The sequence below is a fragment of the Castor canadensis genome, unplaced genomic scaffold (assembly GCF_047511655.1).
Source record: "Castor canadensis unplaced genomic scaffold, mCasCan1.hap1v2 HAP1_SCAFFOLD_153, whole genome shotgun sequence".
NCBI lineage: Eukaryota > Metazoa > Chordata > Mammalia > Rodentia > Castoridae > Castor > Castor canadensis.
The window spans coordinates 83,962-109,610 of record NW_027395373.1 but is presented as its reverse complement, the minus strand read 5'-3'; the positions used below and the strand labels follow the sequence as shown (position 1 = coordinate 109,610).

Genomic DNA, 25,649 nt, shown 5'->3' with positions numbered 1-25,649 from the left:
GCGCCAGGGGTGAGGGAGCTGTCTTGCAAGGGGCCGGCGGGTGGGACCCAGTTGGGTGAGTCGCGTGTGAGGCGAGCGCAGACGCAAGCGAGCAAGCGAGCGGGGCAGGTGCGTAGGTGCTGGTGCAGGTGCAGGCCAGGGGGGTGCAGCTGGAGCGGAAGGAGGCTGCGCTCTGCTTAGGCGCTGGGTCTGGAGGACCAAAAGGGGACCAGGCGCTGCATGGGCCGGGAATCGAACCCGGGCCTCCCGCGTGGCAGGCGAGAATTCTACCACTGAACCACCCATGCACCGGCGGCGGCCGCCATCCGACGCAGTCACAGCCGGCGCTCACCAGTTGTCCCGCGGGACACTGGTCCCCGGTCGGAGGCGAGCTGAGCCACACACTGTTCGCCTGGCGCGTGCACCAGGGGCCCGATGGCGCAGGGAGCAAAGGAGCAACCAGAAGGAGAGGCTGCTGGATCGTGGTGGTCGTGGCGGCGGTGGCGGTGGCAGCGGGTGTGTGCGGGAAGGCAGAAGTGTCGCGCGCTGGGGAGGGGCCGGGGGTGGGAGCGGGGAGAAGCGGACTCGCCCCGGTCTGCCCTTTCTCCGCCGCCCAGGCCCGTCACGCTGCCGCAAACGTGGCCCGTGCCTGAATCCCAATCAGGACAGGTGACCTGCGGCAGGCGCTGCTGAGCGCGCCTGTTGTGCTCAGCGCCTCGACGCGCAGAGATGGGGACCCAAGGCGCTGGTGCGCTTGGCGCTGGGGGCCTGGGGGTGAGGTGTGGTGCCGAGGTGGTCTCGGCAGGGGCTTGGAGTTTATGGGCCGGCCCGGGGTGGTAGAGGGCGAAGGTGGGGGGGGGTGGCTATCATTGCGGGTTTGGCCTGGCCTGCTGGGTGCTCTGCGCCTGGGGAATGGGGGCGTCGATGTGTGCGTGTGTGTGTGTGTGTGTGTGTGTTGTGTGTGTGTGTGTAGGCAGAGGATGGAGGGTCTTGTGGGATGGTCGACGTGTCCCGTGGACCCGAATCCCCACTGCCCCTCCTCGCCGGCTCCCGTACCACCTGCGGGCCAAAGAAAGAGAGGCTCTTTTCCTCTGGGGAAAGAGCCGAGGAGGTGATTCAGAGAAACCACCTCTGCGTGTCCGAATGGCCTGTGGCGGAGGGTTGAAGGCGCCGGCGCTTGCGACACTGGGGTTTATGCACGAGCCTTTCGGGTGGGCGCCAGGAGCGGAGGGGCGGAGGCGTGCGACCACGGGGGCGAGAGATTGGAGAGTGGGCAAAGAGGGCGCGAGCCGGGAAGAGGGCATCGGTGGGCGTCTCCGGGGCTAAAAGGTGGGCTTGTCAGGAGTGGGATTCGAACCCACGCCTCCAGGGGAGACTGCGACCTGAACGCAGCGCCTTAGACCGCTCGGCCATCCTGACGGCGGGCCTGGGCGCGTGGCCGCTCCCCTGGCTGGGACCCGGCGCGGACGCCCGGTACCGTTCCTCGGCGTGGGTGCGCAAGCGGCGGAGGGCAAGCCAAGTCAGTCTCTGCCGCTCGCTGCGGCGTGCAGGCCGCCACGCCCTCCTCCCCTCCTCCCCGAGCGGCGCTTGCTAGTCCGCGCGTCTTCCCCTCCTCCCGGCGCGGTGGCTCGATGCCCGCGTCGGAGGCGGCGTGGCAGGGCGCACCGGGTTGGCTGGGTGGCAGCCGGGTGCAGCTCGAGGTCAGGCTCCGGACCGGGTCGGCTCGCCTCGCCTTTGTCCAGAGTGCTTTGTTGTGTGAGCGTGTGTCCCGCACGTGCCAGATGCTTGCGGTGGGCAGGCGGACGAGGGAGGGCAGGGCCGGGCGTACCAGGGCTCGGGACAGCGGACTGGCGCCCAGAGGGCGGGGCGGGCGTCGCTGTCCTCGTTAGTATAGTGGTGAGTATCCCCGCCTGTCACGCGGGAGACCGGGGTTCGATTCCCCGACGGGGAGGCAGCTGCCCTTTTTGGCCACCGGCGCGAGGTCTGCGACCCAGCCTCTCGCCCTCAAGGGGCGTGCCCTTCTTCCTCCCTCCGCCCACCGCCACCTGGTACCTGGCCTGCCACGTGGTCGCCCCAGACGAGCGGCCCTGCCCGCCCTGCTGGGCCCGGCCAGGCCAGGCCAGGCCAGGCCGCGCCACCCGAAGTCCTTGTGGGAATGGGCTCCGTGAGGCCGGCAGGGGCAGGAAAGCGTGGGAGGCGACCGAGTGAGTGAGGACCGTCCTTCTGGCTGTCGGGCCGTGGCGGCGGCGTCGCTGGGCCCCGCGCCTGGCCCCACGCCGCAACGTGGAGCCGAGGGCTCAGTCGGGAGCAGCACGGCTGCAGCAGAAGGCCGGCGCAGCGGAGCTGCTGGGCTCTGGGCTGGCCTGGCGCTTTTTGGCGCCGTGGCAGCCAAGAGCTGCGGGCGTCGGGCAGGCCCGCGTCAGGTGGTGGCGGCGCTCGCTCGTGGCAGTCCCCGCCGGCCTGTGGGCGCTGGCCGGGCCGTGCGGCGTTGGTGGTATAGTGGTGAGCATAGCTGCCTTCCAAGCAGTTGACCCGGGGTTCGATTCCCGGCCAACGCAGCGGGCTGACCTTTTGCCGAGGCCCGGGGCCGCAGAGGGCGGCCGGGCTGGCACGCAGCTGTGCTTGCAGGCGCGGGAGGGTGTGTGGCAGAAGGAGGCGCGGCGATGTTTTGAGGGTGCCCCGAGCAGGAGGGGAGCTGCTAAGGCTGAGGGCGGTCGGGTTGCCAGGGGCGCCGGGTGGGCTGGCGGGATTTGGTTAGCAAGTGAAGCCCAGCCGGCGGTGCAGGTGCCAGGCGCCAGGCGCCAAGCTGCCAGCTGCCAGCTGCCAGCTCGAGAGGAGGCGCTGGCTCCAGGGCGGGAGCGCGGGACACGCAGGCCGATGCTCCCTGGTGGTCTAGTGGTTAGGATTCGGCGCTCTCACCGCCACGGCCCGGGTTCGATTCCCGGTCAGGGAAGCCTTTCTTCTTCTTCTCCGCCGTCCACCACCGACGTCGGCTTCGTCTTCGCACCACACCTCCCCTTTTGGCCAACAGGCCCGCCCGGTCCACCTACGCCCCAATGAGACGGGACTTCCCGCCCAGCCCTTGTCCGTCAGCGCTTCCTTTTCTCCTGGCTGGCCCGCTCGCCCGCCCTCCACCCATCTTCACCCTTCAGCGTGTCCCCTCTTCCTTGCCCTAGGCTCACCCAAGGGCCCTCGCAGCCCCACGCACACAGGCCAGGTCAGCCTCTCTACTCCTCTGGCTGCCAGCGGACCCACCACCCTCCACCACCACCCCCATCGCCGTCACCACCACCCCCATCGCCACCACCACTACCACCACTACCATCACCAGCGGCCAACAGCACCCACCCACCAATGCAGGACGATCGCTGGTTCCTCACTCCTCTCGCTACAGCTTCCCGCCTCTCCCTTCCCCTCCCCTCCGCTGTCCCCCCAGTCCCCTCCCCTCCCTTCCCCTCCCCTGCCGTCCCCTCTCCTTTCACACAGAAGGCACAAGCACCCACGCACGCACAAGGTGCTGAGAACTGAGGGAAAACCAGAGCGGTTCCTTGCTCTTCATGCCTCAAGAAACACCGTGCCCTTCATCCGCTTCACCTGCTCTTCCTGAGACTTCAGTCACCTTCCCCCTGGCCTCAGCCCATAGATAGAGAGCCTCAAAATCCAATGCACGGAGAGGTGAGTTGGAGACTCGGGCCCTCCCGGTTCCTCGTGCTCGGCTGCCTCCTACAGAAACTCTTGCTGTTTTGTGAAAGGAAACTCCACGTGGATTTCGTGATTGGAATACCACACGGCTGGCAACGCCAGACTGGCTCCTTCGCTCCCTCACCCCTCGCCCCATCGCCCCATCGCCCATTCTCTCACTGGCTGCTTCCTCCCTCATGAACTCCTCTAACCCGCCCGCTCACTTTCCCAATCAGCCACCCACTCCTTCACTGCTTCACTGCTTCTCTCACCCTCCCACCTAGCCACCCACTCATTCGCTCAACCACCCTGCCAACCCAGCCACCCATCCACTCAGTAGTGGGGGCCTCTAAGGGGCCAGGACTGTCCCACGACACTGCTCGGTCAAGGGCTCCACCTGTGTGTGACAGCGGCTTTGAAGGGGGTGCCGGTGGGGGTGTGTGGGGGGGAAGGCCGTCGGCGCTAGCGGAGCCTGAGCCAGGGAGGCGGAGGTGTGTGGAGACGTGTGGGGAGCTAGACCACCGGGTGGGCGTTTGGCGGTAGCAGAAGCCGGGCGATGAAGAAATTGGTGGTGACACAGCCAAGGGCCAAGCTGACCCGAGCGGGAGTGGGCCACGAGGGTGGGGGGACATTGGCTGGCAATACCTAGGCTCGGAATCCTATCCCCAGATGGCCAGGGACAAATGGAGAATGTCCATCTACACAGCGCCTAGATTGGATGTGTTGGAGTAGTTCCCCACTGCCGCCTCACCACAGGGCCACCCGGCTCTTCATCCCTCTGTCCGGCTTGCTCTGTGACTGCTCCCCAAAGTCAACCGCACAGCTCAGTCGGCTGGCTGCCCAAAGTTTGTTGACAGCGAAGATGACCGCTGACGTCCAGTCAAGGACCCATAGTGTGCTGTGGGCGGGACTAGGGCGAGGTCAAGGCGCCGCGGCCGCGCCCGGAGAGGATTCCCTATGGCGATACACACCCCGACCGGCGGCCAGGGCAGTTTTCTTGCCCGTGGGTCTTGGGTGGATGAACGGGAACCGTCGTCCCGGGCGGGACACCGCGCAGGCCGGGACAAAGGTCGTGACAGCAGAAAGAGGACAGAAGGACACATGGCGCCCGGGCTTGGATGGTGGCTAGAAGAGGTGTGTGTGTGTGTGTGTGTGTGTGTGTGTGTGTGTGTGTGTGTGTTTGTGTGTGTGTGTGCGGGAGAGTGCGCCCAGGTGCGAGCATGATGGGCGGGCAGGGCTGAGAGCCCCGCTGGCAGTCGGGCAGAGATTCTGAGGACCACCCCATGGATGGGAGCGTGGGAGCGACTCGCCCGAGGATGGCGCTGTCCTCCGCTTCCACTGTGGACGAGGGGCTGGCTCGAGATCCCAGGAGCCCTGGGAGGCCAGGTCAGGGGAGCTCCAGCGGTCAGACGTTGTCAACTGAGGACCTGGGAGACAGGGGCATGGCGAGGGATGCCTGGCGGCTGGGTGGGGAGCCCAGGGCCTGGGTAGGGGCAGCGGGCCTGCCGGGAGGGCGAGTCTGGAGGCGGAAAGGAACATCCGATTGGCGACCGGTGGAAGGAAGATCCAACCCCTTGTGGTCAGAGAGGTACCCGGTGACCCCCCGGGCCAGATGGTCTGGAGGCGACCAGAATAACGAGTGGCTCTGGGGTGAGTCGGGAAGTACTCCAGGGTGCCAGACAGTGCACAGGGAGAGTTGTAGAGACAGGGAGACAGAGTGAAAGAGAGATGAGAGACAGAGAGAGTAGAGGGAGAAAGATAGACCCAGAGAAAGAAGACATTACCAGACAGACAGACAGACAGACAGGGACACACAGACAAAGACAGCTAGAACGAGAGCCAGAAAGAGAGACGGACAAAGGGAGAGAGAGGGTGAAAGAAAGAGGAGAGAGACAGATGAGACAGATGAGACAGAGATAGACACAGAGAAAGAGAAGACATACACAGACAGACAAAGGGAGAGAAAGAGAGGAGAGAGCGAGAGAATATCCAGGTGATGTGAGAAGGAGGTAGGAAGGGCAAGTGGACCAGAATCGTGAATAATTCCCTGGGAGGCCACACATGGGCTTGTCAGGTATGTGTTTGGGGGCCTAGATTAAAAGAGACCCAAGGGACAGATGCAGGTCAGAATCCTTGAGCAAAGTTGTGGGTTGTAGGGCGTGAGGGGCGGTTAAGGTGGTTCGGAGGGATGAGAAGACTTGTCGTGGGTAAGCACAGCCTAGAGAACATAGAGTGTGCATATGCGATGATGTTAGTGGAGGTACTTTGAGGTCCCTGGTGTGCTTGGATGACTGCGTGACCGTGTAGGAGACACACGGCGTGTGACTGTTAGGAGAGAAGACTTCCTGTCTAGAGGTTTGGGAGCCATGGGCTTAACTTTCAGGGTGAAGAAAGGCCAAGGGACAGGGCGAGTGAGTGCAAGGATGCATTGCGGTTGGGGACGCCTGGACGCAGAATAGATTGCTGGTGACAGAAGGGCGAGGGAGAGCGAGCGAGAGAGATGCAAGGGATGAGGAGGCAGGTGTGAGAGGCGCCAGGGGTGAGGGAACTGTCTTGCAAGGGGCCGGCGGGTGGGACCCAGTTGGGTGAGTCGCGTGTGAGGCGAGCGCAGACGCAAGCGAGCAAGCGAGCGGGGCAGGTGCGTAGGTGCTGGTGCAGGTGCAGGCCAGGGGGGTGCAGCTGGAGCGGAAGGAGGCTGCGCTCTGCTTAGGCGCTGGGTCTGGAGGACCAAAAGGGGACCAGGCGCTGCATGGGCCGGGAATCGAACCCGGGCCTCCCGCGTGGCAGGCGAGAATTCTACCACTGAACCACCCATGCACCGGCGGCGGCCGCCATCCGACGCAGTCACAGCCGGCGCTCACCAGTTGTCCCGCGGGACACTGGTCCCCGGTCGGAGGCGAGCTGAGCCACACACTGTTCGCCTGGCGCGTGCACCAGGGGCCCGATGGCGCAGGGAGCAAAGGAGCAACCAGAAGGAGAGGCTGCTGGATCGTGGTGGTCGTGGCGGCGGTGGCGGTGGCAGCGGGTGTGTGCGGGAAGGCAGAAGTGTCGCGCGCTGGGGAGGGGCCGGGGGTGGGAGCGGGGAGAAGCGGACTCGCCCCGGTCTGCCCTTTCTCCGCCGCCCAGGCCCGTCACGCTGCCGCAAACGTGGCCCGTGCCTGAATCCCAATCAGGACAGGTGACCTGCGGCAGGCGCTGCTGAGCGCGCCTGTTGTGCTCAGCGCCTCGACGCGCAGAGATGGGGACCCAAGGCGCTGGTGCGCTTGGCGCTGGGGGCCTGGGGGTGAGGTGTGGCGCCGAGGTGGTCTCGGCAGGGGCTTGGAGTTTATGGGCCGGCCCGGGGTGGTAGAGGGCGAAGGTGGGGGGGGGTGGCTATCATTGCGGGTTTGGCCTGGCCTGCCGGGTGCTCTGCGCCTGGGGAATGGGGGCGTCGATGTGTGCGTGTGTGTGTGTGTGTGTGTGTTGTGTGTATGTGTGTAGGCAGAGGATGGAGGGTCTTGTGGGATGGTCGACGTGTCCCGTGGACCCGAATCCCCACTGCCCCTCCTCGCCGGCTCCCGTACCACCTGCGGGCCAAAGAAAGAGAGGCTCTTTTCCTCTGGGGAAAGAGCCGAGGAGGTGATTCAGAGAAACCACCTCTGCGTGTCCGAATGGCCTGTGGCGGAGGGTTGAAGGCGCCGGCGCTTGCGACACTGGGGTTTATGCGCGAGCCTTTCGGGTGGGCGCCAGGAGCGGAGGGGCGGAGGCGTGCGACCACGGGGGCGAGAGATTGGAGAGTGGGCAAAGAGGGCGCGAGCCGGGAAGAGGGCATCGGTGGGCGTCTCCGGGGCTAAAAGGTGGGCTTGTCAGGAGTGGGATTCGAACCCACGCCTCCAGGGGAGACTGCGACCTGAACGCAGCGCCTTAGACCGCTCGGCCATCCTGACGGCGGGCCTGGGCGCGTGGCCGCTCCCCTGGCTGGGACCCGGCGCGGACGCCCGGTACCGTTCCTCGGCGTGGGTGCGCAAGCGGCGGAGGGCAAGCCAAGTCAGTCTCTGCCGCTCGCTGCGGCGTGCAGGCCGCCACGCCCTCCTCCCCTCCTCCCCGAGCGGCGCTTGCTAGTCCGCGCGTCTTCCCCTCCTCCCGGCGCGGTGGCTCGATGCCCGCGTCGGAGGCGGCGGGGCAGGGCGCACCGGGTTGGCTGGGTGGCAGCCGGGTGCAGCTCGAGGTCAGGCTCCGGACCGGGTCGGCTCGCCTCGCCTTTGTCCAGAGTGCTTTGTTGTGTGAGCGTGTGTCCCGCACGTGCCAGATGCTTGCGGTGGGCAGGCGGACGAGGGAGGGCAGGGCCGGGCGTACCAGGGCTCGGGACAGCGGACTGGCGCCCAGAGGGCGGGGCGGGCGTCGCTGTCCTCGTTAGTATAGTGGTGAGTATCCCCGCCTGTCACGCGGGAGACCGGGGTTCGATTCCCCGACGGGGAGGCAGCCGCCCTTTTTGGCCACCGGCGCGAGGTCTGCGACCCAGCCTCTCGCCCTCAAGGGGCGTGCCCTTCTTCCTCCCTCCGCCCACCGCCACCTGGTACCTGGCCTGCCACGTGGTCGCCCCAGACGAGCGGCCCTGCCCGCCCTGCTGGGCCCGGCCAAGCCAGGCCAGGCCAGGCCCGCGCCACCCGAAGTCCTTGTGGGAATGGGCTCCGTGAGGCCGGCAGGGGCAGGAAAGCGTGGGAGGCGACCGAGTGAGTGAGGACCGTCCTTCTGGCTGTCGGGCCGTGGCGGCGGCGTCGCTGGGCCCCGCGCCTGGCCCCACGCCGCAACGTGGAGCCGAGGGCTCAGTCGGGAGCAGCACGGCTGCAGCAGAAGGCCGGCGCAGCGGAGCTGCTGGGCTCTGGGCTGGCCTGGCGCTTTTTGGCGCCGTGGCAGCCAAGAGCTGCGGGCGTCGGGCAGGCCCGCGTCAGGTGGTGGCGGCGCTCGCTCGTGGCAGTCCCCGCCGGCCTGTGGGCGCTGGCCGGGCCGTGCGGCGTTGGTGGTATAGTGGTGAGCATAGCTGCCTTCCAAGCAGTTGACCCGGGTTCGATTCCCGGCCAACGCAGCGGGCTGACCTTTTGCCGAGGCCCGGGGCCGCAGAGGGCGGCCGGGCTGGCACGCAGCTGTGCTTGCAGGCGCGGGAGGGTGTGTGGCAGAAGGAGGCGCGGCGATGTTTTGAGGGTGCCCCGAGCAGGAGGGGAGCTGCTAAGGCTGAGGGCGGTCGGGTTGCCAGGGGCGCCGGGTGGGCTGGCGGGATTTGGTTAGCAAGTGAAGCCCAGCCGGCGGTGCAGGTGCCAGGCGCCAGGCGCCAAGCTGCCAGCTGCCAGCTGCCAGCTCGAGAGGAGGCGCTGGCTCCAGGGCGGGAGCGCGGGGCACGCAGGCCGACGCTCCCTGGTGGTCTAGTGGTTAGGATTCGGCGCTCTCACCGCCGCGGCCCGGGTTCGATTCCCGGTCAGGGAAGCCTTTCTTCTTCTTCTCCGCCGTCCACCACCGACGTCGGCTTCGTCTTCGCACCACACCTCCCCTTTTGGCCAACAGGCCCGCCCGGTCCACCTACGCCCCAATGAGACGGGACTTCCCGCCCAGCCCTTGTCCGTCAGCGCTTCCTTTTCTCCTGGCTGGCCCGCTCGCCCGCCCTCCACCCATCTTCACCCTTCAGCGTGTCCCCTCTTCCTTGCCCTAGGCTCACCCAAGGGCCCTCGCAGCCCCACGCACACAGGCCAGGTCAGCCTCTCTACTCCTCTGGCTGCCAGCGGACCCACCACCCTCCACCACCACCCCCATCGCCGTCACCACCACCCCCATCGCCACCACCACTACCACCACTACCATCACCAGCGGCCAACAGCACCCACCCACCAATGCAGGACGATCGCTGGTTCCTCACTCCTCTCGCTACAGCTTCCCGCCTCTCCCTTCCCCTCCCCTCCGCTGTCCCCCCAGTCCCCTCCCCTCCCTTCCCCTCCCCTGCCGTCCCCTCTCCTTTCACACAGAAGGCACAAGCACCCACGCACGCACAAGGTGCTGAGAACTGAGGGAAAACCAGAGCGGTTCCTTGCTCTTCATGCCTCAAGAAACACCGTGCCCTTCATCCGCTTCACCTGCTCTTCCTGAGACTTCAGTCACCTTCCCCCTGGCCTCAGCCCATAGATAGAGAGCCTCAAAATCCAATGCACGGAGAGGTGAGTTGGAGACTCGGGCCCTCCCGGTTCCTCGTGCTCGGCTGCCTCCTACAGAAACTCTTGCTGTTTTGTGAAAGGAAACTCCACGTGGATTTCGTGATTGGAATACCACACGGCTGGCAACGCCAGACTGGCTCCTTCGCTCCCTCACCCCTCGCCCCATCGCCCCATCGCCCATTCTCTCACTGGCTGCTTCCTCCCTCATGAACTCCTCTAACCCGCCCGCTCACTTTCCCAATCAGCCACCCACTCCTTCACTGCTTCACTGCTTCTCTCACCCTCCCACCTAGCCACCCACTCATTCGCTCAACCACCCTGCCAACCCAGCCACCCATCCACTCAGTAGTGGGGGCCTCTAAGGGGCCAGGACTGTCCCATGACACTGCTCGGTCAAGGGCTCCACCTGTGTGTGACAGCGGCTTTGAAGGGGGTGCCGGTGGGGGTGTGTGGGGGGGAAGGCCGTCGGCGCTAGCGGAGCCTGAGCCAGGGAGGCGGAGGTGTGTGGAGACGTGTGGGGAGCTAGACCACCGGGTGGGCGTTTGGCGGTAGCAGAAGCCGGGCGATGAAGAAATTGGTGGTGACACAGCCAAGGGCCAAGCTGACCCGAGCGGGAGTGGGCCACGAGGGTGGGGGGACATTGGCTGGCAATACCTAGGCTCGGAATCCTATCCCCAGATGGCCAGGGACAAATGGAGAATGTCCATCTACACAGCGCCTAGATTGGATGTGTTGGAGTAGTTCCCCACTGCCGCCTCACCACAGGGCCACCCGGCTCTTCATCCCTCTGTCCGGCTTGCTCTGTGACTGCTCCCCAAAGTCAACCGCACAGCTCAGTCGGCTGGCTGCCCAAAGTTTGTTGACAGCGAAGATGACCGCTGACGTCCAGTCAAGGACCCATAGTGTGCTGTGGGCGGGACTAGGGCGAGGTCAAGGCGCCGCGGCCGCGCCCGGAGAGGATTCCCTATGGCGATACACACCCCGACCGGCGGCCAGGGCAGTTTTCTTGCCCGTGGGTCTTGGGTGGATGAACGGGAACCGTCGTCCCGGGCGGGACACCGCGCAGGCCGGGACAAAGGTCGTGACAGCAGAAAGAGGACAGAAGGACACATGGCGCCCGGGCTTGGATGGTGGCTAGAAGAGGTGTGTGTGTGTGTGTGTGTGTGTGTGTGTGTGTGTGTGTGTGTGTGTGTTTGTGTGTGTGTGTGCGGGAGAGTGCGCCCAGGTGCGAGCATGATGGGCGGGCAGGGCTGAGAGCCCCGCTGGCAGTCGGGCAGAGATTCTGAGGACCACCCCATGGATGGGAGCGTGGGAGCGACTCGCCCGAGGATGGCGCTGTCCTCCGCTTCCACTGTGGACGAGGGGCTGGCTCGAGATCCCAGGAGCCCTGGGAGGCCAGGTCAGGGGAGCTCCAGCGGTCAGACGTTGTCAACTGAGGACCTGGGAGACAGGGGCATGGCGAGGGATGCCTGGCGGCTGGGTGGGGAGCCCAGGGCCTGGGTAGGGGCAGCGGGCCTGCCGGGAGGGCGAGTCTGGAGGCGGAAAGGAACATCCGATTGGCGACCGGTGGAAGGAAGATCCAACCCCTTGTGGTCAGAGAGGTACCCGGTGACCCCCCGGGCCAGATGGTCTGGAGGCGACCAGAATAACGAGTGGCTCTGGGGTGAGTCGGGAAGTACTCCAGGGTGCCAGACAGTGCACAGGGAGAGTTGTAGAGACAGGGAGACAGAGTGAAAGAGAGATGAGAGACAGAGAGAGTAGAGGGAGAAAGATAGACCCAGAGAAAGAAGACATTACCAGACAGACAGACAGACAGACAGGGACACACAGACAAAGACAGCTAGAACGAGAGCCAGAAAGAGAGACGGACAAAGGGAGAGAGAGGGTGAAAGAAAGAGGAGAGAGACAGATGAGACAGATGAGACAGAGATAGACACAGAGAAAGAGAAGACATACACAGACAGACAAAGGGAGAGAAAGAGAGGAGAGAGCGAGAGAATATCCAGGTGATGTGAGAAGGAGGTAGGAAGGGCAAGTGGACCAGAATCGTGAATAATTCCCTGGGAGGCCACACATGGGCTTGTCAGGTATGTGTTTGGGGGCCTAGATTAAAAGAGACCCAAGGGACAGATGCAGGTCAGAATCCTTGAGCAAAGTTGTGGGTTGTAGGGCGTGAGGGGCGGTTAAGGTGGTTCGGAGGGATGAGAAGACTTGTCGTGGGTAAGCACAGCCTAGAGAACATAGAGTGTGCATATGCGATGATGTTAGTGGAGGTACTTTGAGGTCCCTGGTGTGCTTGGATGACTGCGTGACCGTGTAGGAGACACACGGCGTGTGACTGTTAGGAGAGAAGACTTCCTGTCTAGAGGTTTGGGAGCCATGGGCTTAACTTTCAGGGTGAAGAAAGGCCAAGGGACAGGGCGAGTGAGTGCAAGGATGCATTGCGGTTGGGGACGCCTGGACGCAGAATAGATTGCTGGTGACAGAAGGGCGAGGGAGAGCGAGCGAGAGAGATGCAAGGGATGAGGAGGCAGGTGTGAGAGGCGCCAGGGGTGAGGGAGCTGTCTTGCAAGGGGCCGGCGGGTGGGACCCAGTTGGGTGAGTCGCGTGTGAGGCGAGCGCAGACGCAAGCGAGCAAGCGAGCGGGGCAGGTGCGTAGGTGCTGGTGCAGGTGCAGGCCAGGGGGGTGCAGCTGGAGCGGAAGGAGGCTGCGCTCTGCTTAGGCGCTGGGTCTGGAGGACCAAAAGGGGACCAGGCGCTGCATGGGCCGGGAATCGAACCCGGGCCTCCCGCGTGGCAGGCGAGAATTCTACCACTGAACCACCCATGCACCGGCGGCGGCCGCCATCCGACGCAGTCACAGCCGGCGCTCACCAGTTGTCCCGCGGGACACTGGTCCCCGGTCGGAGGCGAGCTGAGCCACACACTGTTCGCCTGGCGCGTGCACCAGGGGCCCGATGGCGCAGGGAGCAAAGGAGCAACCAGAAGGAGAGGCTGCTGGATCGTGGTGGTCGTGGCGGCGGTGGCGGTGGCAGCGGGTGTGTGCGGGAAGGCAGAAGTGTCGCGCGCTGGGGAGGGGCCGGGGGTGGGAGCGGGGAGAAGCGGACTCGCCCCGGTCTGCCCTTTCTCCGCCGCCCAGGCCCGTCACGCTGCCGCAAACGTGGCCCGTGCCTGAATCCCAATCAGGACAGGTGACCTGCGGCAGGCGCTGCTGAGCGCGCCTGTTGTGCTCAGCGCCTCGACGCGCAGAGATGGGGACCCAAGGCGCTGGTGCGCTTGGCGCTGGGGGCCTGGGGGTGAGGTGTGGTGCCGAGGTGGTCTCGGCAGGGGCTTGGAGTTTATGGGCCGGCCCGGGGTGGTAGAGGGCGAAGGTGGGGGGGGGTGGCTATCATTGCGGGTTTGGCCTGGCCTGCCGGGTGCTCTGCGCCTGGGGAATGGGGGCGTCGATGTGTGCGTGTGTGTGTGTGTGTGTGTGTGTTGTGTGTGTGTGTGTAGGCAGAGGATGGAGGGTCTTGTGGGATGGTCGACGTGTCCCGTGGACCCGAATCCCCACTGCCCCTCCTCGCCGGCTCCCGTACCACCTGCGGGCCAAAGAAAGAGAGGCTCTTTTCCTCTGGGGAAAGAGCCGAGGAGGTGATTCAGAGAAACCACCTCTGCGTGTCCGAATGGCCTGTGGCGGAGGGTTGAAGGCGCCGGCGCTTGCGACACTGGGGTTTATGCACGAGCCTTTCGGGTGGGCGCCAGGAGCGGAGGGGCGGAGGCGTGCGACCACGGGGGCGAGAGATTGGAGAGTGGGCAAAGAGGGCGCGAGCCGGGAAGAGGGCATCGGTGGGCGTCTCCGGGGCTAAAAGGTGGGCTTGTCAGGAGTGGGATTCGAACCCACGCCTCCAGGGGAGACTGCGACCTGAACGCAGCGCCTTAGACCGCTCGGCCATCCTGACGGCGGGCCTGGGCGCGTGGCCGCTCCCCTGGCTGGGACCCGGCGCGGACGCCCGGTACCGTTCCTCGGCGTGGGTGCGCAAGCGGCGGAGGGCAAGCCAAGTCAGTCTCTGCCGCTCGCTGCGGCGTGCAGGCCGCCACGCCCTCCTCCCCTCCTCCCCGAGCGGCGCTTGCTAGTCCGCGCGTCTTCCCCTCCTCCCGGCGCGGTGGCTCGATGCCCGCGTCGGAGGCGGCGTGGCAGGGCGCACCGGGTTGGCTGGGTGGCAGCCGGGTGCAGCTCGAGGTCAGGCTCCGGACCGGGTCGGCTCGCCTCGCCTTTGTCCAGAGTGCTTTGTTGTGTGAGCGTGTGTCCCGCACGTGCCAGATGCTTGCGGTGGGCAGGCGGACGAGGGAGGGCAGGGCCGGGCGTACCAGGGCTCGGGACAGCGGACTGGCGCCCAGAGGGCGGGGCGGGCGTCGCTGTCCTCGTTAGTATAGTGGTGAGTATCCCCGCCTGTCACGCGGGAGACCGGGGTTCGATTCCCCGACGGGGAGGCAGCTGCCCTTTTTGGCCACCGGCGCGAGGTCTGCGACCCAGCCTCTCGCCCTCAAGGGGCGTGCCCTTCTTCCTCCCTCCGCCCACCGCCACCTGGTACCTGGCCTGCCACGTGGTCGCCCCAGACGAGCGGCCCTGCCCGCCCTGCTGGGCCCGGCCAGGCCAGGCCAGGCCAGGCCCGCGCCACCCGAAGTCCTTGTGGGAATGGGCTCCGTGAGGCCGGCAGGGGCAGGAAAGCGTGGGAGGCGACCGAGTGAGTGAGGACCGTCCTTCTGGCTGTCGGGCCGTGGCGGCGGCGTCGCTGGGCCCCGCGCCTGGCCCCACGCCGCAACGTGGAGCCGAGGGCTCAGTCGGGAGCAGCACGGCTGCAGCAGAAGGCCGGCGCAGCGGAGCTGCTGGGCTCTGGGCTGGCCTGGCGCTTTTTGGCGCCGTGGCAGCCAAGAGCTGCGGGCGTCGGGCAGGCCCGCGTCAGGTGGTGGCGGCGCTCGCTCGTGGCAGTCCCCGCCGGCCTGTGGGCGCTGGCCGGGCCGTGCGGCGTTGGTGGTATAGTGGTGAGCATAGCTGCCTTCCAAGCAGTTGACCCGGGTTCGATTCCCGGCCAACGCAGCGGGCTGACCTTTTGCCGAGGCCCGGGGCCGCAGAGGGCGGCCGGGCTGGCACGCAGCTGTGCTTGCAGGCGCGGGAGGGTGTGTGGCAGAAGGAGGCGCGGCGATGTTTTGAGGGTGCCCCGAGCAGGAGGGGAGCTGCTAAGGCTGAGGGCGGTCGGGTTGCCAGGGGCGCCGGGTGGGCTGGCGGGATTTGGTTAGCAAGTGAAGCCCAGCCGGCGGTGCAGGTGCCAGGCGCCAGGCGCCAAGCTGCCAGCTGCCAGCTGCCAGCTCGAGAGGAGGCGCTGGCTCCAGGGCGGGAGCGCGGGACACGCAGGCCGATGCTCCCTGGTGGTCTAGTGGTTAGGATTCGGCGCTCTCACCGCCACGGCCCGGGTTCGATTCCCGGTCAGGGAAGCCTTTCTTCTTCTTCTCCGCCGTCCACCACCGACGTCGGCTTCGTCTTCGCACCACACCTCCCCTTTTGGCCAACAGGCCCGCCCGGTCCACCTACGCCCCAATGAGACGGGACTTCCCGCCCAGCCCTTGTCCGTCAGCGCTTCCTTTTCTCCTGGCTGGCCCGCTCGCCCGCCCTCCACCCATCTTCACCCTTCAGCGTGTCCCCTCTTCCTTGCCCTAGGCTCACCCAAGGGCCCTCGCAGCCCCACGCACACAGGCCAGGTCAGCCTCTCTACTCCTCTGGCTGCCAGCGGACCCACCACCCTCCACCACCACCCCCATCGCCGTCACCACCACCCCCATCGCCACCACCACTACCACCACTACCATCACCAGCGGCCAACAGCACCCACCCACCAATGCAGGACGATCGCTGGTTCCTCACTCCTCTCGCTACAGCTTCCCGCCTCTCCCTTCCCCTCCCCTCCGCTGTCCCCCCAGTCCCCTCCCCTCCCTTCCCCTCCCCTGCCGTCCCCTCTCCTTTCACACAGAAGGCACAAGCACCCACGCACGCACAAGGTGCTGAGAACTGAGGGAAAACCAGAGCGGTTCCTTGCTCTTCATGCCTCAAGAAACACCGTGCCCTTCATCCGCTTCACCTGCTCTTCCTGAGACTTCAGTCACCTTCCCCCTGGCCTCAGCCCATAGATAGAGAGCCTCAAAATCCAATGCACGGAGAGGTGAGTTGGAGACTCGGGCCCTCCCGGTTCCTCGTGCTCGGCTGCCTCCTACAGAAACTCTTGCTGTTTTGTGAAAGGAAACTCCACGTGGATTTCGTGATTGGAATACCACACGGCTGGCAACGCCAGACTGGCTCCTTCGCTCCCTCACCCCTCGCCCCATCGCCCCATCGCCCATTCTCTCACTGGCTGCTTCCTCCCTCATGAACTCCTCTAACCCGCCCGCTCACTTTCCCAATCAGCCACCCACTCCTTCACTGCTTCACTGCTTCTCTCACCCTCCCACCTAGCCACCCACTCATTCGCTCAACCACCCTGCCAACCCAGCCACCCATCCACTCAGTAGTGGGGGCCTCTAAGGGGCCAGGACTGTCCCACGACACTGCTCGGTCAAGGGCTCCACCTGTGTGTGACAGCGGCTTTGAAGGGGGTGCCGGTGGGGGTGTGTGGGGGGGAAGGCCGTCGGCGCTAGCGGAGCCTGAGCCAGGGAGGCGGAGGTGTGTGGAGACGTGTGGGGAGCTAGACCACCGGGTGGGCGTTTGGCGGTAGCAGAAGCCGGGCGATGAAGAAATTGGTGGTGACACAGCCAAGGGCCAAGCTGACCCGAGCGGGAGTGGGCCACGAGGGTGGGGGGACATTGGCTGGCAATACCTAGGCTCGGAATCCTATCCCCAGATGGCCAGGGACAAATGGAGAATGTCCATCTACACAGCGCCTAGATTGGATGTGTTGGAGTAGTTCCCCACTGCCGCCTCACCACAGGGCCACCCGGCTCTTCATCCCTCTGTCCGGCTTGCTCTGTGACTGCTCCCCAAAGTCAACCGCACAGCTCAGTCGGCTGGCTGCCCAAAGTTTGTTGACAGCGAAGATGACCGCTGACGTCCAGTCAAGGACCCATAGTGTGCTGTGGGCGGGACTAGGGCGAGGTCAAGGCGCCGCGGCCGCGCCCGGAGAGGATTCCCTATGGCGATACACACCCCGACCGGCGGCCAGGGCAGTTTTCTTGCCCGTGGGTCTTGGGTGGATGAACGGGAACCGTCGTCCCGGGCGGGACACCGCGCAGGCCGGGACAAAGGTCGTGACAGCAGAAAGAGGACAGAAGGACACATGGCGCCCGGGCTTGGATGGTGGCTAGAAGAGGTGTGTGTGTGTGTGTGTGTGTGTGTGTGTGTGTTTGTGTGTGTGTGTGCGGGAGAGTGCGCCCAGGTGCGAGCATGATGGGCGGGCAGGGCTGAGAGCCCCGCTGGCAGTCGGGCAGAGATTCTGAGGACCACCCCATGGATGGGAGCGTGGGAGCGACTCGCCCGAGGATGGCGCTGTCCTCCGCTTCCACTGTGGACGAGGGGCTGGCTCGAGATCCCAGGAGCCCTGGGAGGCCAGGTCAGGGGAGCTCCAGCGGTCAGACGTTGTCAACTGAGGACCTGGGAGACAGGGGCATGGCGAGGGATGCCTGGCGGCTGGGTGGGGAGCCCAGGGCCTGGGTAGGGGCAGCGGGCCTGCCGGGAGGGCGAGTCTGGAGGCGGAAAGGAACATCCGATTGGCGACCGGTGGAAGGAAGATCCAACCCCTTGTGGTCAGAGAGGTACCCGGTGACCCCCCGGGCCAGATGGTCTGGAGGCGACCAGAATAACGAGTGGCTCTGGGGTGAGTCGGGAAGTACTCCAGGGTGCCAGACAGTGCACAGGGAGAGTTGTAGAGACAGGGAGACAGAGTGAAAGAGAGATGAGAGACAGAGAGAGTAGAGGGAGAAAGATAGACCCAGAGAAAGAAGACATTACCAGACAGACAGACAGACAGGGACACACAGACAAAGACAGCTAGAACGAGAGCCAGAAAGAGAGACGGACAAAGGGAGAGAGAGGGTGAAAGAAAGAGGAGAGAGACAGATGAGACAGATGAGACAGAGATAGACACAGAGAAAGAGAAGACATACACAGACAGACAAAGGGAGAGAAAGAGAGGAGAGAGCGAGAGAATATCCAGGTGATGTGAGAAGGAGGTAGGAAGGGCAAGTGGACCAGAATCGTGAATAATTCCCTGGGAGGCCACACATGGGCTTGTCAGGTATGTGTTTGGGGGCCTAGATTAAAAGAGACCCAAGGGACAGATGCAGGTCAGAATCCTTGAGCAAAGTTGTGGGTTGTAGGGCGTGAGGGGCGGTTAAGGTGGTTCGGAGGGATGAGAAGACTTGTCGTGGGTAAGCACAGCCTAGAGAACATAGAGTGTGCATATGCGATGATGTTAGTGGAGGTACTTTGAGGTCCCTGGTGTGCTTGGATGACTGCGTGACCGTGTAGGAGACACACGGCGTGTGACTGTTAGGAGAGAAGACTTCCTGTCTAGAGGTTTGGGAGCCATGGGCTTAACTTTCAGGGTGAAGAAAGGCCAAGGGACAGGGCGAGTGAGTGCAAGGATGCATTGCGGTTGGGGACGCCTGGACGCAGAATAGATTGCTGGTGACAGAAGGGCGAGGGAGAGCGAGCGAGAGAGATGCAAGGGATGAGGAGGCAGGTGTGAGAGGCGCCAGGGGTGAGGGAACTGTCTTGCAAGGGGCCGGCGGGTGGGACCCAGTTGGGTGAGTCGCGTGTGAGGCGAGCGCAGACGCAAGCGAGCAAGCGAGCGGGGCAGGTGCGTAGGTGCTGGTGCAGGTGCAGGCCAGGGGGGTGCAGCTGGAGCGGAAGGAGGCTGCGCTCTGCTTAGGCGCTGGGTCTGGAGGACCAAAAGGGGACCAGGCGCTGCATGGGCCGGGAATCGAACCCGGGCCTCCCGCGTGGCAGGCGAGAATTCTACCACTGAACCACCCATGCACCGGCGGCGGCCGCCATCCGACGCAGTCACAGCCGGCGCTCACCAGTTGTCCCGCGGGACACTGGTCCCCGGTCGGAGGCGAGCTGAGCCACACACTGTTCGCCTGGCGCGTGCACCAGGGGCCCGATGGCGCAGGGAGCAAAGGAGCAACCAGAAGGAGAGGCTGCTGGATCGTGGTGGTCGTGGCGGCGGTGGCGGTGGCAGCGGGTGTGTGCGGGAAGGCAGAAGTGTCGCGCGCTGGGGAGGGGCCGGGGGTGGGAGCGGGGAGAAGCGGACTCGCCCCGGTCTGCCCTTTCTCCGCCGCCCAGGCCCGTCACGCTGCCGCAAACGTGGCCCGTGCCTGAATCCCAATCAGGACAGGTGACCTGCGGCAGGCGCTGCTGAGCGCGCCTGTTGTGCTCAGCGCCTCGACGCGCAGAGATGGGGACCCAAGGCGCTGGTGCGCTTGGCGCTGGGGGCCTGGGGGTGAGGTGTGGCGCCGAGGTGGTCTCGGCAGGGGCTTGGAGTTTATGGGCCGGCCCGGGGTGGTAGAGGGCGAAGGTGGGGGGGGGTGGCTATCATTGCGGGTTTGGCCTGGCCTGCCGGGTGCTCTGCGCCTGGGGAATGGGGGCGTCGATGTGTGCGTGTGTGTGTGTGTGTGTGTGTGTTGTGTGTATGTGTGTAGGCAGAGGATGGAGGGTCTTGTGGGATGGTCGACGTGTCCCGTGGACCCGAATCCCCACTGCCCCTCCTCGCCGGCTCCCGTACCACCTGCGGGCCAAAGAAAGAGAGGCTCTTTTCCTCTGGGGAAAGAGCCGAGGAGGTGATTCAGAGAAACCACCTCTGCGTGTCCGAATGGCCTGTGGCGGAGGGTTGAAGGCGCCGGCGCTTGCGACACTGGGGTTTATGCGCGAGCCTTTCGGGTGGGCGCCAGGAGCGGAGGGGCGGAGGCGTGCGACCACGGGGGCGAGAGATTGGAGAGTGGGCAAAGAGGGCGCGAGCCGGGAAGAGGGCATCGGTGGGCATCTCCGGGGCTAAAAGGTGGGCTTGTCAGGAGTGGGATTCGAACCCACGCCTCCAGGGGAGACTGCGACCTGAACGCAGCGCCTTAGACCGCTCGGCCATCCTGACGGCGGGCCTGGGCGCGTGGCCGCTCCCCTGGCTGGGACCCGGCGCGGACGCCCGGTACCGTTCCTCGGCGTGGGTGCGCAAGCGGCGGAGGGCAAGCCAAGTCAGTCTCTGCCGCTCGCTGCGGCGTGCAGGCCGCCACGCCCTCCTCCCCTCCTCCCCGAGCGGCGCTTGCTAGTCCGCGCGTCTTCCCCTCCTCCCGGCGCGGTGGCTCGATGCCCGCGTCGGAGGCGGCGGGGCAGGGCGCACCGGGTTGGCTGGGTGGCAGCCGGGTGCAGCTCGAGGTCAGGCTCCGGACCGGGTCGGCTCGCCTCGCCTTTGTCCAGAGTGCTTTGTTGTGTGAGCGTGTGTCCCGCACGTGCCAGATGCTTGCGGTGGGCAGGCGGACGAGGGAGGGCAGGGCCGGGCGTACCAGGGCTCGGGACAGCGGACTGGCGCCCAGAGGGCGGGGCGGGCGTCGCTGTCCTCGTTAGTATAGTGGTGAGTATCCCCGCCTGTCACGCGGGAGACCGGGGTTCGATTCCCCGACGGGGAGGCAGCCGCCCTTTTTGGCCACCGGCGCGAGGTCTGCGACCCAGCCTCTCGCCCTCAAGGGGCGTGCCCTTCTTCCTCCCTCCGCCCACCGCCACCTGGTACCTGGCCTGCCACGTGGTCGCCCCAGACGAGCGGCCCTGCCCGCCCTGCTGGGCCCGGCCAGGCCAGGCCAGGCCAGGCCCGCGCCACCCGAAGTCCTTGTGGGAATGGGCTCCGTGAGGCCGGCAGGGGCAGGAAAGCGTGGGAGGCGACCGAGTGAGTGAGGACCGTCCTTCTGGCTGTCGGGCCGTGGCGGCGGCGTCGCTGGGCCCCGCGCCTGGCCCCACGCCGCAACGTGGAGCCGAGGGCTCAGTCGGGAGCAGCACGGCTGCAGCAGAAGGCCGGCGCAGCGGAGCTGCTGGGCTCTGGGCTGGCCTGGCGCTTTTTGGCGCCGTGGCAGCCAAGAGCTGCGGGCGTCGGGCAGGCCCGCGTCAGGTGGTGGCGGCGCTCGCTCGTGGCAGTCCCCGCCGGCCTGTGGGCGCTGGCCGGGCCGTGCGTCGTTGGTGGTATAGTGGTGAGCATAGCTGCCTTCCAAGCAGTTGACCCGGGTTCGATTCCCGGCCAACGCAGCGGGCTGACCTTTTGCCGAGGCCCGGGGCCGCAGAGGGCGGCCGGGCTGGCACGCAGCTGTGCTTGCAGGCGCGGGAGGGTGTGTGGCAGAAGGAGGCGCGGCGATGTTTTGAGGGTGCCCCGAGCAGGAGGGGAGCTGCTAAGGCTGAGGGCGGTCGGGTTGCCAGGGGCGCCGGGTGGGCTGGTGGGATTTGGTTAGCAAGTGAAGCCCAGCCGGCGGTGCAGGTGCCAGGCGCCAGGCGCCAAGCTGCCAGCTGCCAGCTGCCAGCTCGAGAGGAGGCGCTGGCTCCAGGGCGGGAGCGCGGGGCACGCAGGCCGACGCTCCCTGGTGGTCTAGTGGTTAGGATTCGGCGCTCTCACCGCCGCGGCCCGGGTTCGATTCCCGGTCAGGGAAGCCTTTCTTCTTCTTCTCCGCCGTCCACCACCGACGTCGGCTTCGTCTTCGCACCACACCTCCCCTTTTGGCCAACAGGCCCGCCCGGTCCACCTACGCCCCAATGAGACGGGACTTCCCGCCCAGCCCTTGTCCGTCAGCGCTTCCTTTTCTCCTGGCTGGCCCGCTCGCCCGCCCTCCACCCATCTTCACCCTTCAGCGTGTCCCCTCTTCCTTGCCCTAGGCTCACCCAAGGGCCCTCGCAGCCCCACGCACACAGGCCAGGTCAGCCTCTCTACTCCTCTGGCTGCCAGCGGACCCACCACCCTCCACCACCACCCCCATCGCCGTCACCACCACCCCCATCGCCACCACCACTACCACCACTACCATCACCAGCGGCCAACAGCACCCACCCACCAATGCAGGACGATCGCTGGTTCCTCACTCCTCTCGCTACAGCTTCCCGCCTCTCCCTTCCCCTCCCCTCCGCTGTCCCCCCAGTCCCCTCCCCTCCCTTCCCCTCCCCTGCCGTCCCCTCTCCTTTCACACAGAAGGCACAAGCACCCACGCACGCACAAGGTGCTGAGAACTGAGGGAAAACCAGAGCGGTTCCTTGCTCTTCATGCCTCAAGAAACACCGTGCCCTTCATCCGCTTCACCTGCTCTTCCTGAGACTTCAGTCACCTTCCCCCTGGCCTCAGCCCATAGATAGAGAGCCTCAAAATCCAATGCACGGAGAGGTGAGTTGGAGACTCGGGCCCTCCCGGTTCCTCGTGCTCGGCTGCCTCCTACAGAAACTCTTGCTGTTTTGTGAAAGGAAACTCCACGTGGATTTCGTGATTGGAATACCACACGGCTGGCAACGCCAGACTGGCTCCTTCGCTCCCTCACCCCTCGCCCCATCGCCCCATCGCCCATTCTCTCACTGGCTGCTTCCTCCCTCATGAACTCCTCTAACCCGCCCGCTCACTTTCCCAATCAGCCACCCACTCCTTCACTGCTTCACTGCTTCTCTCACCCTCCCACCTAGCCACCCACTCATTCGCTCAACCACCCTGCCAACCCAGCCACCCATCCACTCAGTAGTGGGGGCCTCTAAGGGGCCAGGACTGTCCCACGACACTGCTCGGTCAAGGGCTCCACCTGTGTGTGACAGCGGCTTTGAAGGGGGTGCCGGTGGGGGTGTGTGGGGGGGAAGGCCGTCGGCGCTAGCGGAGCCTGAGCCAGGGAGGCGGAGGTGTGTGGAGACGTGTGGGGAGCTAGACCACCGGGTGGGCGTTTGGCGGTAGCAGAAGCCGGGCGATGAAGAAATTGGTGGTGACACAGCCAAGGGCCAAGCTGACCCGAGCGGGAGTGGGCCACGAGGGTGGGGGGACATTGGCTGGCAATACCTAGGCTCGGAATCCTATCCCCAGATGGCCAGGGACAAATGGAGAATGTCCATCTACACAGCGCCTAGATTGGATGTGTTGGAGTAGTTCCCCACTGCCGCCTCACCACAGGGCCACCCGGCTCTTCATCCCTCTGTCCGGCTTGCTCTGTGACTGCTCCCCAAAGTCAACCGCACAGCTCAGTCGGCTGGCTGCCCAAAGTTTGTTGACAGCGAAGATGACCGCTGACGTCCAGTCAAGGACCCATAGTGTGCTGTGGGCGGGACTAGGGCGAGGTCAAGGCGCCGCGGCCGCGCCCGGAGAGGATTCCCTATGGCGATACACACCCCGACCGGCGGCCAGGGCAGTTTTCTTGCCCGTGGGTCTTGGGTGGATGAACGGGAACCGTCGTCCCGGGCGGGACACCGCGCAGGCCGGGACAAAGGTCGTGACAGCAGAAAGAGGACAGAAGGACACATGGCGCCCGGGCTTGGATGGTGGCTAGAAGAGGTGTGTGTGTGTGTGTGTGTGTGTGTGTGTGTGTGTGTGTGTGTGTTTGTGTGTGTGTGTGCGGGAGAGTGCGCCCAGGTGCGAGCATGATGGGCGGGCAGGGCTGAGAGCCCCGCTGGCAGTCGGGCAGAGATTCTGAGGACCACCCCATGGATGGGAGCGTGGGAGCGACTCGCCCGAGGATGGCGCTGTCCTCCGCTTCCACTGTGGACGAGGGGCTGGCTCGAGATCCCAGGAGCCCTGGGAGGCCAGGTCAGGGGAGCTCCAGCGGTCAGACGTTGTCAACTGAGGACCTGGGAGACAGGGGCATGGCGAGGGATGCCTGGCGGCTGGGTGGGGAGCCCAGGGCCTGGGTAGGGGCAGCGGGCCTGCCGGGAGGGCGAGTCTGGAGGCGGAAAGGAACATCCGATTGGCGACCGGTGGAAGGAAGATCCAACCCCTTGTGGTCAGAGAGGTACCCGGTGACCCCCCGGGCCAGATGGTCTGGAGGCGACCAGAATAACGAGTGGCTCTGGGGTGAGTCGGGAAGTACTCCAGGGTGCCAGACAGTGCACAGGGAGAGTTGTAGAGACAGGGAGACAGAGTGAAAGAGAGATGAGAGACAGAGAGAGTAGAGGGAGAAAGATAGACCCAGAGAAAGAAGACATTACCAGACAGACAGACAGACAGACAGGGACACACAGACAAAGACAGCTAGAACGAGAGCCAGAAAGAGAGACGGACAAAGGGAGAGAGAGGGTGAAAGAAAGAGGAGAGAGACAGATGAGACAGATGAGACAGAGATAGACACAGAGAAAGAGAAGACATACACAGACAGACAAAGGGAGAGAAAGAGAGGAGAGAGCGAGAGAATATCCAGGTGATGTGAGAAGGAGGTAGGAAGGGCAAGTGGACCAGAATCGTGAATAATTCCCTGGGAGGCCACACATGGGCTTGTCAGGTATGTGTTTGGGGGCCTAGATTAAAAGAGACCCAAGGGACAGATGCAGGTCAGAATCCTTGAGCAAAGTTGTGGGTTGTAGGGCGTGAGGGGCGGTTAAGGTGGTTCGGAGGGATGAGAAGACTTGTCGTGGGTAAGCACAGCCTAGAGAACATAGAGTGTGCATATGCGATGATGTTAGTGGAGGTACTTTGAGGTCCCTGGTGTGCTTGGATGACTGCGTGACCGTGTAGGAGACACACGGCGTGTGACTGTTAGGAGAGAAGACTTCCTGTCTAGAGGTTTGGGAGCCATGGGCTTAACTTTCAGGGTGAAGAAAGGCCAAGGGACAGGGCGAGTGAGTGCAAGGATGCATTGCGGTTGGGGACGCCTGGACGCAGAATAGATTGCTGGTGACAGAAGGGCGAGGGAGAGCGAGCGAGAGAGATGCAAGGGATGAGGAGGCAGGTGTGAGAGGCGCCAGGGGTGAGGGAACTGTCTTGCAAGGGGCCGGCGGGTGGGACCCAGTTGGGTGAGTCGCGTGTGAGGCGAGCGCAGACGCAAGCGAGCAAGCGAGCGGGGCAGGTGCGTAGGTGCTGGTGCAGGTGCAGGCCAGGGGGGTGCAGCTGGAGCGGAAGGAGGCTGCGCTCTGCTTAGGCGCTGGGTCTGGAGGACCAAAAGGGGACCAGGCGCTGCATGGGCCGGGAATCGAACCCGGGCCTCCCGCGTGGCAGGCGAGAATTCTACCACTGAACCACCCATGCACCGGCGGCGGCCGCCATCCGACGCAGTCACAGCCGGCGCTCACCAGTTGTCCCGAGGGACACTGGTCCCCGGTCGGAGGCGAGCTGAGCCACACACTGTTCGCCTGGCGCGTGCACCAGGGGCCCGATGGCGCAGGGAGCAAAGGAGCAACCAGAAGGAGAGGCTGCTGGATCGTGGTGGTCGTGGCGGCGGTGGCGGTGGCAGCGGGTGTGTGCGGGAAGGCAGAAGTGTCGCGCGCTGGGGAGGGGCCGGGGGTGGGAGCGGGGAGAAGCGGACTCGCCCCGGTCTGCCCTTTCTCCGCCGCCCAGGCCCGTCACGCTGCCGCAAACGTGGCCCGTGCCTGAATCCCAATCAGGACAGGTGACCTGCGGCAGGCGCTGCTGAGCGCGCCTGTTGTGCTCAGCGCCTCGACGCGCAGAGATGGGGACCCAAGGCGCTGGTGCGCTTGGCGCTGGGGGCCTGGGGGTGAGGTGTGGCGCCGAGGTGGTCTCGGCAGGGGCTTGGAGTTTATGGGCCGGCCCGGGGTGGTAGAGGGCGAAGGTGGGGGGGGGTGGCTATCATTGCGGGTTTGGCCTGGCCTGCCGGGTGCTCTGCGCCTGGGGAATGGGGGCGTCG

General features: G+C 65.3%; 21 non-coding genes across 21 annotated transcripts; 12 read left to right on the top strand and 9 right to left on the bottom strand.

The window, feature by feature from the left end:
- Positions 1-216: 216 nt before the first annotated feature.
- Positions 217-287, bottom strand: Trnag-gcc (transfer RNA glycine (anticodon GCC)). The gene has a single exon. It is a non-coding gene; the product is annotated as a tRNA-Gly (tRNA).
- A 1,028-nt stretch (positions 288-1,315) lies between these two features.
- Trnal-cag (transfer RNA leucine (anticodon CAG)) lies at positions 1,316-1,398 on the bottom strand. Its single transcript has one exon. It is a non-coding gene; the product is annotated as a tRNA-Leu (tRNA).
- A 460-nt stretch (positions 1,399-1,858) lies between these two features.
- Trnad-guc (transfer RNA aspartic acid (anticodon GUC)) lies at positions 1,859-1,930 on the top strand. The gene has a single exon. It is a non-coding gene; the product is annotated as a tRNA-Asp (tRNA).
- A 534-nt stretch (positions 1,931-2,464) lies between these two features.
- Trnag-ucc (transfer RNA glycine (anticodon UCC)) lies at positions 2,465-2,537 on the top strand. Its single transcript has one exon. It is a non-coding gene; the product is annotated as a tRNA-Gly (tRNA).
- Positions 2,538-2,860: 323 nt separating this feature from the next.
- Positions 2,861-2,932, top strand: Trnae-cuc (transfer RNA glutamic acid (anticodon CUC)). The gene has a single exon. It is a non-coding gene; the product is annotated as a tRNA-Glu (tRNA).
- Positions 2,933-6,406: 3,474 nt separating this feature from the next.
- On the bottom strand, positions 6,407-6,477 carry Trnag-gcc (transfer RNA glycine (anticodon GCC)). The gene has a single exon. It is a non-coding gene; the product is annotated as a tRNA-Gly (tRNA).
- A 1,026-nt stretch (positions 6,478-7,503) lies between these two features.
- Trnal-cag (transfer RNA leucine (anticodon CAG)) lies at positions 7,504-7,586 on the bottom strand. Its single transcript has one exon. It is a non-coding gene; the product is annotated as a tRNA-Leu (tRNA).
- Positions 7,587-8,046: 460 nt separating this feature from the next.
- Trnad-guc (transfer RNA aspartic acid (anticodon GUC)) lies at positions 8,047-8,118 on the top strand. Its single transcript has one exon. It is a non-coding gene; the product is annotated as a tRNA-Asp (tRNA).
- Positions 8,119-8,653: 535 nt separating this feature from the next.
- Trnag-ucc (transfer RNA glycine (anticodon UCC)) lies at positions 8,654-8,725 on the top strand. Its single transcript has one exon. It is a non-coding gene; the product is annotated as a tRNA-Gly (tRNA).
- Positions 8,726-9,048: 323 nt separating this feature from the next.
- On the top strand, positions 9,049-9,120 carry Trnae-cuc (transfer RNA glutamic acid (anticodon CUC)). The gene has a single exon. It is a non-coding gene; the product is annotated as a tRNA-Glu (tRNA).
- Positions 9,121-12,598: 3,478 nt separating this feature from the next.
- On the bottom strand, positions 12,599-12,669 carry Trnag-gcc (transfer RNA glycine (anticodon GCC)). The gene has a single exon. It is a non-coding gene; the product is annotated as a tRNA-Gly (tRNA).
- Positions 12,670-13,697: 1,028 nt separating this feature from the next.
- Trnal-cag (transfer RNA leucine (anticodon CAG)) lies at positions 13,698-13,780 on the bottom strand. Its single transcript has one exon. It is a non-coding gene; the product is annotated as a tRNA-Leu (tRNA).
- Positions 13,781-14,240: 460 nt separating this feature from the next.
- Positions 14,241-14,312, top strand: Trnad-guc (transfer RNA aspartic acid (anticodon GUC)). Its single transcript has one exon. It is a non-coding gene; the product is annotated as a tRNA-Asp (tRNA).
- A 535-nt stretch (positions 14,313-14,847) lies between these two features.
- On the top strand, positions 14,848-14,919 carry Trnag-ucc (transfer RNA glycine (anticodon UCC)). Its single transcript has one exon. It is a non-coding gene; the product is annotated as a tRNA-Gly (tRNA).
- A 323-nt stretch (positions 14,920-15,242) lies between these two features.
- On the top strand, positions 15,243-15,314 carry Trnae-cuc (transfer RNA glutamic acid (anticodon CUC)). Its single transcript has one exon. It is a non-coding gene; the product is annotated as a tRNA-Glu (tRNA).
- Positions 15,315-18,772: 3,458 nt separating this feature from the next.
- Positions 18,773-18,843, bottom strand: Trnag-gcc (transfer RNA glycine (anticodon GCC)). The gene has a single exon. It is a non-coding gene; the product is annotated as a tRNA-Gly (tRNA).
- Positions 18,844-19,871: 1,028 nt separating this feature from the next.
- Trnal-cag (transfer RNA leucine (anticodon CAG)) lies at positions 19,872-19,954 on the bottom strand. The gene has a single exon. It is a non-coding gene; the product is annotated as a tRNA-Leu (tRNA).
- Positions 19,955-20,414: 460 nt separating this feature from the next.
- On the top strand, positions 20,415-20,486 carry Trnad-guc (transfer RNA aspartic acid (anticodon GUC)). Its single transcript has one exon. It is a non-coding gene; the product is annotated as a tRNA-Asp (tRNA).
- A 532-nt stretch (positions 20,487-21,018) lies between these two features.
- Positions 21,019-21,093, top strand: Trnag-ucc (transfer RNA glycine (anticodon UCC)). The gene has a single exon. It is a non-coding gene; the product is annotated as a tRNA-Gly (tRNA).
- Positions 21,094-21,416: 323 nt separating this feature from the next.
- Trnae-cuc (transfer RNA glutamic acid (anticodon CUC)) lies at positions 21,417-21,488 on the top strand. Its single transcript has one exon. It is a non-coding gene; the product is annotated as a tRNA-Glu (tRNA).
- Positions 21,489-24,962: 3,474 nt separating this feature from the next.
- On the bottom strand, positions 24,963-25,033 carry Trnag-gcc (transfer RNA glycine (anticodon GCC)). The gene has a single exon. It is a non-coding gene; the product is annotated as a tRNA-Gly (tRNA).
- Positions 25,034-25,649: the final 616 nt, after the last annotated feature.